The following is a 10,325-nucleotide window of genomic DNA, read 5'->3' as shown; positions in this document are numbered from 1 at the left end:
AATATTTATTCTGGGACAAGCATTTAAATAATTTTTAATTTTATACTATGTGCAATTGCTTATGTTGGTGTCTTTCGCCAGACTATAAGTTCTGTGAGGGTAGATGCACATCTGTCTTGCTCACCATTGAGCCTTGGATCCTATTACAATTCTTGGCATATAATAAGTGGTCAATAATAACTTTGATGAAAGGGTGAATGAGTGAACAACAAATGTTACAGCCAGATCATCCCTGAGTGGTGAAGTGTCTGGCAAAGGAGAGAAAGGAGAAGTAGCTGTGAGGGTAAGGACGTTTCCTCTGATGAGGCAACAACCAGAAAAGGGAGTGATGGAGAGGGTGGGACTGGGACTAGAATTTAGGTAGCGACAGAGGTGTGGGTGGGGAGGCTGCTTTCCAGTTATAAAAATGAACAGGTAAAAAGTCATGGATGCTGGGATACACATTCCATGCATGGGTAGCAGTGAAGATATTCATATTTTACCATTGGACAATGGATGTGTGTAGTTAGGGGACCAGAGATAAGACAGGGCACCCATTTCAAAGTGCAATGAGATGCACATCATTTGTCTTTATTTCTAGTTGTGATGGGTGTTTCAAACGGGTGGTTGAAATGAAAGCAAAAGCTGGAAGCTTCCTAGATGGACAGTGATGAGCAAAAGTTCCTTTGCAGGAGACTGTCATTTGTTTGTTTGGGTGGATAAGGGCTTTTGATTTGCTCTATGGAGACAAATGACTCTATGTCTCTACGCCACTTACATTATTAACTGCACTGGCACTTTATTTCTAAGTTAAGGGATAATCTGAGGCCAAATGGAGAGGAAGCACTGAGAAGAGGCCTCGCCACAGGCTGCTGACCACCTGACATTTCAGAATGAAGAATCATTGCCTCGGAAATATTCCAAGAACTACTTCTACACCCCAGTAGGGAAACTGTTACAGTAAAACTCAGAAATAAGTTGGATCCATCTTCTATCTCACCACAGGTAGAAGAAACTATATCTCAAGTATTTAAAATAACGAAAGCCCACTCCTCTCTTGGTCATTGACCAAGAAGCCTCGGTACACCTGTCAACATCAAACAGTACCCCATGCTTCTTTCCAGATAAACTGCAGAGACAACATGTTATGATACAAAGGGCTGTATGAATTGGAGAGGAAGAAAAACCATGGTGGAAATAGTCATAGCCAGAAATCATAAAGTTTCAAGGGCAGGATGCAGGTGTTTTAACATGCTCCAAAGCCCAAGTTGCCAAATCAATGGAAGATGAAAACAAAAGACAGAAGGTTCCAGTGAGAATGGTGGGAAGCACTTGATGTATCAAAAGAGCAAGGAGATTAGGGGACTGGGTGACACCAGTTCTAGTGACATTTGAAGTTCTCTGTGTAACTGAAATCCCCATGAACTTGATGCCTGAGTCTGAGAAGAAAGTATGAGTTTAATCGGCAGGATCGCTTAGATCACAAGTGTTATTGTAAACACCCCTGCCTTTGTCCCAGAGCATGACAGGACTCAATATCTTTATTGCTTATTCAATATCTTTATTGATGACTGAGATGAAGGAATCAACAACATGCTCATCAAATTCGCAGACTGTACTAAGTTAGGCAGATTTGCTAACCCCTCCACAAGACAGGAATAACATTTGAACTTTGGGACAAGAAAACATAAACAAGGGCTCCAAGTTGCTCACAAGCTAAATACAAATATCCTACATAAGCGAGTCAAACCTCCCACACCCTTTCTCATTTCCAGACCTTCATGAAAGTTCTGGATAACATTTTAGACTCAAAATTTTAAAAGAATTGTGAGTAAACAAGAAAGGTTCAGAAAGGCACAAGGTACACATAATCAAAGGGACAATGACAAATGATAATCAAGTACACAGACAGTGCTTAATAATTGTATGCTCAATAGAGAAGGAAGGCAGAAGGGAGGAAGGGAGGGAGGGAGAGAGGGAGGACAGAAGGAAAAGAAATGGTAGCGTCAGAGAGAACAAATGAGACTGTTATGGGTAAAATCTCTATGACCTTTAAGGAAAGAATCATTACTCAGAGCTGGAAAGAGTAGATATTCATCAAATTAAAATAGTAACTGCACCCACTGGTTTTACTGTGCTTTGAAATTTTATGACACCTGACTTCATAGCTAATATTTCCTGCCATCAGGAATAAACGAGAAACACACTCCGGACGTGAGTATGAGGTTGTAAAGAAGAATGCAGACTAGACTCATCTTCCCGTGCCTCCCCTTGTTTGCCTCTGGACTTCATTCTGTTCCTCAACATTTCTTCCCACAGTTCCACAAGCTGCCCATGTTCTCTGTAAATCCTGAAGATGACTCCAGAGTTAAGAAAAACATAAAAAGCATGCAAACGGTTCGCCTCCAATCTAACTCAGAACTGGATCTACATGGAAGGAGGGCTCCCATGCTCCATTCATTCATTTATTTATTTATCCTCACCCAAGGATATTTTTTTCAATAGAGAAAAGTGGATTTTTAGAATGAGTGGAAGGGGGAGGGAGAGACAGAAAGAGAAACATTGATGTGAGAGAGAGACACATCAGTTGGTTGCCTCCCGCACGTGCCCTAACCAGGGCCAGGGATGGAGCCTGCAACCCTACGTATGTGCCCTTGACCAGAATCAAACCTGGGACCCTTTAGTCCCTGGGCTGATGTTCTATCCACTTAGCCAAATAGGCGAGGGCCCGTATTGCATTCATGGCAGTGGTTTCCAAGCTTGGCTATAGGTTATACTCAACTGAAAAGGTGGGAAACTTCCCCCAGACCAGGCCAGACCTAAAACCAGCAAAATCCAATTATCAGGGAGTGGGTCCCAGGTACTAGACTGCTTTTAAAGCTCTCCAAGTGAATCCAATGTGCAGCAAAGGTTGAGAATCACTGTTTATAGAGCATTTGGTTATTTCCTTTTCACTGAGAGCACTTCCAGAAGAATCCGTCTCAAAATAGCCAGGGGTAGGACCCTAATACATCTTCACTTAGCTAAGGAACAGGGGCAGGCACTTCTGGTTGGATGGGACAGTGGGAGTGCCTCTCACATTTTAATGTACATACAAGTCACCTGAGGATCTTGTTAAAATGCAGGTTCTAATATAGTGGACTGAGGTGGCCTTGAGATTCTGTCTCTCTAGCCTCCACCCACGTGGTGCTACTGGTCTGTGGCCCACCAGAGAGCTAGAACTACAAATTCAAACTTATATTAATTAATCAACAGAGCTTCCATAACTTAAGTCATAAGAGATTCAGGATCCAAGAATTTGTCAGAAGGAACTCATGTAGAAGTCACTGTCCCCGGCTGCAGATAACATTCGCTGGCCCTGATGGCCATATTTCTCATGCATCGGAGAGGATAATACACTATTTGTGATGCCTTGGTTCAGAAGAGGATTATTAATCACACAGCTTAGGGAGTCTCTGCAACATGTAATGAGTTTAGTAACTGAGATTTGTGATGACGACCCTAAACTAAAGCAACAAATATCAAAGTTGAGTCAATAGTATGGATTTCTTCCCTTTTAACATCATCTTAATGATCACAAAGAAGGCTATTCTATGTTGATATATTTTTGTTACATTCCAGTTGGCATTTCACGTTGACCTCAAAACAATTTATTTAATAGGAGCATCCCTAGAAGTACTGCTAACAAATAGGAGAGATGATGCTCTCACAGGCTGTCTGTTTCTAAAGGAGACGCAGGGGCTGTGTAATGAAGGGATGGCCTCTCATCCTTCTCTGAAAAACAACCCATTGGTTTCATCGGATGTCACATCAACATCACTTTGTCTCCAAATGTTATTAGAAATGCTTTGTAGCCACTCCAGGAAGAAAACAGATGCCCTTTGTCCTGTCTTGACATGCAGGCTGTCTTTGGCTCCATCACCCACTCAGAGGCTTCAGTTGGGTTTTTCATTTAAATGGTTTGGCATAAACAGGTAGGGAAGGTCCCTGGGCAGAAGCTAGAGCAGTGTTTGAGGTCAAGTGTCATACAGAAAACACCTCGAAACGTTTTGGCTAATGCTACCCAGGAAGTTCAAAGGAATTCCCAGTCTAGCTCATCTTTTCCAAAGCTGCTATCCCACCCCTTATGGTAGAATGCTGTTTTGAGAGGACATTCTCAACACACACACACACACACACACACACACACACACACACACACACACTTAACTGTCAGGGCCAGGGGATCCCAGGCAGGAGGTGGTAAAGCAATAGAACCACCAGGAAACCTCAAGCCATTTCTAGACCTAAGTGGTGTCTGTACTCTGACAGTCTGGTTGTAGGATGGACAGGGCTTCCCCTGCTCCCACCCCTGCACTTCAGTTCTCAGAGTTTGGAAAGCTCTCATTTCTGCTGGTTTCTTGCAAGATCAGGACCCACATAAACTATAACAAGGAGAAACTGCCTAATGGCATCCTCTCTCCCCTGTGCCTGGATTCCTGATACTTGCATTAAATACTAAGGCAGCCACTGCAGGCCACGCAGGAGGACTGCGCAATCCACTCCGTTATGCCCCTTCTGAATTGGAAATCCTTTAATGACTCCAAATGTCCAAGGAGGTTCTCAAGCTTGAGATGTCTATCACACTTGAACGCCGAATATCTGCAAAAGTAAAAAAAAAGGCAACGAGCTAAACTTCGGGCTGCTGAAAGTCTATACTGAGATCCTATATTCAGGGGGGAAAAAGCTGGGTAGGGGGAGAAAGACTATTGCAATGCTTGATCCAGAATCTCACATTCTCAAATTTAACATGACAGCTTAGTAAATGAAATGATCTGGCCTGACAATTGCCCCTTGCCCCTGTCTGCCCCTAGCTCCCACAGATCCAGCATTCTCTCAAGCATTCAATACGTATGAAGTAATTAAATCTGAACAAAACAAGGATTCCTCCTCCACCAGTTAGGGTTTTTGATTGCAAACAACAGAAATGATGGTTTATTAGAAAAGAACTATATAGTTTGCAATCTTGACATGTAAGTGAAAAGCCTGCCCCTGAAAATGGGCAGGAACTAGAACCAGAGGCAAGTTCATGGTCTGGATGGAACATTAGACTCAGGAGGCCACTGCTGAGCCAGAGCCATGGTCTCCACCAGACAATGGATCCTATCACCACCATGGCTGGAATCAAATCTCAACAGCCCTAGTGATGGATATCAAGACTACAAATTAACGTTCTAGGTCAGTGATGGCGAACCTTTTGAGCTCGGCGTGTCAGCATTTGGAAAAACCCTAACTTAACTCTGGTGCCGTGTCACGTATAGAATTTTTTTGATATTTGCAACCATAGTAAAACAAAGACTTATATTTTTGATACTTACTTTATATATTTAAATGCCATTTAACAAAGAAAAAAATCAACCAAAAAATGAGTTTGCGTGTCACCTCTGACATGAGTGTCATAGGTTCGCCATCACTGTTCTAGGTAGTACTATGCTACCTGCTATGCCCCAGTGTTGGGAGCAAGAAAGAACTATTTTCCAGACTTTTTGGCATCTGTAGTCAGAACCAGGGACTCTCATCATAGCTTACACAATGATATATTCTAGCAGAGGAAGATGGTTAGGATTCACAACTGTCTAGAGAAAGAAGAAGATGAATGTCTACCAGAAGCTTCAATGTGGAGTAGGAGTTGGAAATGGAACCCTGATCATGTATAGATAGACATAACTATGAAACCAACTCAGTGGGACAGATGATATAGGTGAGGTGCTGGGGTAGATCTTGGCACCGAAAGAAAATACTACATGGCCGAAGGCTAAGAAAAGTCTCATATTTGAAATCATTCTTAGCTAACCCTTCAATGATAGATGGGATTTCAAAAGGTCTAAAAAGATATTCCAAAGAAGAAATACCTTTTGTAATATTAGAAGACCTTCCCAAGTATAAAATGAAACTTATTTGGGTAGAGATTTATATAAGGGGATGGATGCTTTATATATAGTTTGAAAGCTTCTTCTGCCAACTTAACTTTTCAATAAATCAAGGTGTTTTTTTTGCAAAACAGAAACAAATTCACATGACACTCAGGGAAAGTGATATTTATCACCAGGACAAAAATGGAATGCCTTAACTTCACTCATATCACAAACTCGAGGGGATACCTCACTTCTTTTCTATGGCAACACACTGGGCACTTGCTTTGGCACCAGGACTCATGCTAGTTGTAAACACAGGTAGAACCAAATATAAACTCACTTAAATAGCACTTTGAATTTAAATAGCAACTCATGGCTGAGTTTGGTTCCTAGGGTCTCGAACTGGTGTCAAAATACATGACATGACCCTCTATGCCAGGATCGAATTGATTTGCTTTCATCACCTTTTGTCCATACCCACTGTCAGAGTTTAACTTATAAGAAGTAAAAATTCAAATTCAATACCACAAACTTCACTTACATAGAAATGTAAGAATTACAATGTCCCTGTCTAAAAGAGGGTGAACAAAATGGCAAATAATCTGAAACACCAGGTACGTGGAGAATGTGAGGAGCCACAGAAAGATCTAGAATGCAAGGGTCTGAATGAGGTAGCTATAAATGAAAAGCCCTGCAGCACTCTAATATTAAGAACTCAGGGATATAAGAAGGAAGCCAGGATGAGGACTGAGAAGGAACAGCAGCCTGAGGGATTGGACAAAAACTGGGAATATGTGTTTTACCCGGAAGCCAAACTAAGGAATTGTGTCCAGTGGGAAAAGGTAAACAGTTGTATCAGATGTAACTTGTAAGTTTCATAGGGTGAGGGCTAGGAAGTGATCATTGGGTTTGTCACACAGGGGTTCATGTCAAAAGCATTTTTATTGGAATGGTGTAGGAGAAGGTCTAATTTGGATGGACTCAAAGGAGAGCAGAAATGGAACATTTGAGGATAGTATATATCATAGACAACTCTTTGGAGTAGATTTGCTTTTAAAAGAACAAAATGAGATGGCTATTAATGTGGAAAATGAGGGCAAAGATATATGTTTGTCAGTTTTAAAGACAGGGAATAATGGCATGTTTCTATACTGATAAAAAATGCTCCATTCTCTAGAGTGAGGTATTTCTCAGGGTATCAAAATATCTGACAGCATTTTCTGAGGGGAAAAGTATTCATATCTCTTCATAAATTCCCATAAGATTTTGAGAGCTGGTCTTTAAGGAGCTGGTTTTCATCTTTGGCATCTCCAAATTAAACAACTTGAGAGTGGAGAGATCCCAATAACACCTCCGATGCCTTACAGCATCCATGGATGCTGGCCAGCATTGACAGCGCCTGTCAATGGGCATATATTGAAGAGCCTGTGATTGACTTGGTTCTGCCTCCTCCTCACTCTGTGTTTGAAGCGTGAGGGACTCCTAGAGTGAAGGAGCCTGTGCAGAGCGAGGTGGGCGTGGAAGCCGAACCTGACTTCCAGAAATGCCTACTTAACTGCCAAGTTGACTGCATTTTGATTTAATTACTTTTCTGATACCCAGTTTACCTCTCTAGCTTCTTCATTGTGCACTGAGATAAAAAGAAAATAAAGCAAGCCATGCACAAGGTTGATTTTTTCTTTATTTTTCTGAGGTGTTTTTTTTTTTGTATCACTGTCTTAGAATCAGGAGGGAAAAAGTCTCCTAGGCCTCTCTCTCTTCTAGACCAGGCTTTCCCTTCCTGACGTTCCTCTCTCTAAATATATATTCTTTCCATTTCTGCACAGCTACATTTCCTGGCCAAACACAAACTGAATCAGGGGTGAAATTGCAAGGAAGACATGGAGCTCAGTTTGGACAATGATTAAACTCAGATGTAATAACCAAGGAACCATGTAAGCCACGGGCAGGGAAACGAGGAGTTGATTAGTATGGTCCCAGGGTTAACAACTGGGGAAAATGAGAAAAATGATTAACAACAAGAAAGCATTGAGCAGTGCCATTCCCCGCTGGGTCCTGGCGGCCAAGTAGCCCAGCAGTCCTCCCGGATTCCACTTTTCTCTGCTCCCTGTGTTCATTCTGCCTCCAACTGCTGCTGCCGACAACCTCTGACTTTTCTTGAAACATTTCCTTTTGTATGACTGCCATCTTGGGCAAGCACAGGGCCTCCAAGCCTTATAGCTCACTGCCCGTCTTTGACTCTCTCTCCAGATGGCTCCTACCAAAGACGTTTCTGCACCACAGCATAAATGAGCATTTACAGCTCATTCTACTTCCAAGTGCTTTCCAAGCTAAACTCAGAGTCTTGGTCTTAAGCTCTTGGGTTTTCTATCATTCCTGTCCCTTAGAACCTTAGTCAGCTCATGCCTTCTCTCTTAACACATCCATTGACCCCAATACTCACATCTCTCTGAGCCCCAGAACTCCAAACTGACTGGCTTTACCTGCACTATATATTTTTAGGGATCAAGTGCTTTCTCAACCCCAGTTTATATGATTCTGTGACAACTTTTTAATAACTATATAAATGCTGTACACACTGAGGCAATAGCAAGTGCTTCAGAAAACAAAATCCATATGATCTACCATTACAAAAAATTAATGGGTGGGACACATTCAACCTGACTTCCCCAGGCAGGAGTGTGTCTTCATAAGCCTTAGTTCATCAGCACGCTGGCCTAGGAGTGTGATCTTTAGCATAATAACCAAATAGCTCTTGCCTCCTGGGCTCAGTGAGAGCAAATGTCCAGAGGAGAATGAGCTGCCGTGCTCTGTAAGGGCTATTTATTAAGCTCTCATTCCTTTGTCTGCATTTGCAGCAAGGCTACAACCTGGCAGAGGCGGTCCTCCCCAGCCTGTCTCCTGACTCTCTCTGCAGACTCTTCCATCAGAGTTGCCCCACTGCTCCTCTGCTCAAACCAACTCCCCATGGTCCATCATCCCGCTTTTAAATTGGTCACACAGTCCTCTGTACCCTGTTTTTCCTTAGACTCATTTTTCACATGATCAACTCCTACATAATTTTCAAGATTCAACACAAAAGTCACTTATTCTCTGTGAAGCCTTCCTGATTGCACATCCCCTAGCAGAGGACCAAGTGCCTAGAATGGGCACCTAGAGAAGACATATGAATTGAATAATTATACTTTAGAATCTGTTCAACTTATTTTCCTTCTAGACCTTCTAGCTATAAGGACTTCTTTCAAATTCATTCAAATTCAACCACCAAATCAAAGTTCTACACTAAACATATAGCAACAAACTCAGTGTTTTGTGTGGGTATAAGGACAGCTTAGTCCCACGCCTGTGTAAATTGAACTGGGTATTAAAACAAATACTAATCTGTGCTCTGCTATTGCTACACATGTATATTTCAATTTGTGCAATAGTTGTATCTCTAAAACATTAAATATGCTTAAAATGCACTGTTGTTGGCCAGTACTAGATAAGAAAGTCAAAGAAAAGTATTTTTGTAAAATAATACTTTCTAATATGAACATTTATTCTCAAATATATCTAGTTTGTAAATTAAAATTTTGGCAAACCTACATTCTTTCAAGTTGGATCCACCATCATCATTGCTTGTCATATCATTCATTGGATTTAATCTCTAAAAAATCACTACAAAGCAATAAAATTATTATTATAACTATTTTATAGATAGAGAAAGTAGAGTCCATAGAAAGGCAAAGCAAGTAATTTTAGATTATATTATGTCAAATCTAAATCAGGCCTGGGGACTTACAATCATGTGCTCTTTAGAGATCTTCTGTAGAGAAGAAAGCCAAGTTCAATGTTATACCTCTTACATTTAGAACTTGAGTTTATTCCAGAATTCTCCATTTCAATGAGCTTGAGTGAGTAGAAGTTTAGACTACCAGTGTGATGGAAATGTTTACTTGGGGAAAATGTTGATAGAAATGACATTATTGTAAGTCATCTTAGATAGGTAGGTTTCACTTTTTTACAAAGTATGTAATATGTGAAATGGAATATTATTGATATAATTATAATCCTCAAAAAAATTGATATATACCAAACTTTCCAATCTTTCTTCAACCTTCATGACAACCTGCATGGCAATATTCATATTTTATAGATGAGAAATTGAGGCTGAGAGAAGTTACTAAATTATCCCAGTTGACACAGAAAATTCACTAGTGTCATCTCCCTCATCCTTGGAATTATGCCTGGGACAGTGAATGCTCTTGATACATTATTTTAAATGAATGAATGGCTGAACAAATGAATGAATGAAGTGGTAAAGCCATGGTTTGCTTCAGGTGTGCCTGCTCTAAAGGCCATACTGCTATACTGCTATAAAAAAGAAGGAATTCTTACCATTTGCAACAGCATGGATGGAACTGGAGAGCATTATGCTAAGTGAAATAAGCCAGTCAATTAAAGAAAAAT

The sequence above is a fragment of the Myotis brandtii genome, unplaced genomic scaffold (genome assembly GCF_000412655.1).
Source record: "Myotis brandtii unplaced genomic scaffold, ASM41265v1 scaffold454, whole genome shotgun sequence".
Lineage (NCBI taxonomy): Eukaryota > Metazoa > Chordata > Mammalia > Chiroptera > Vespertilionidae > Myotis > Myotis brandtii.
Note: the sequence above shows the minus strand (reverse complement) of the source record.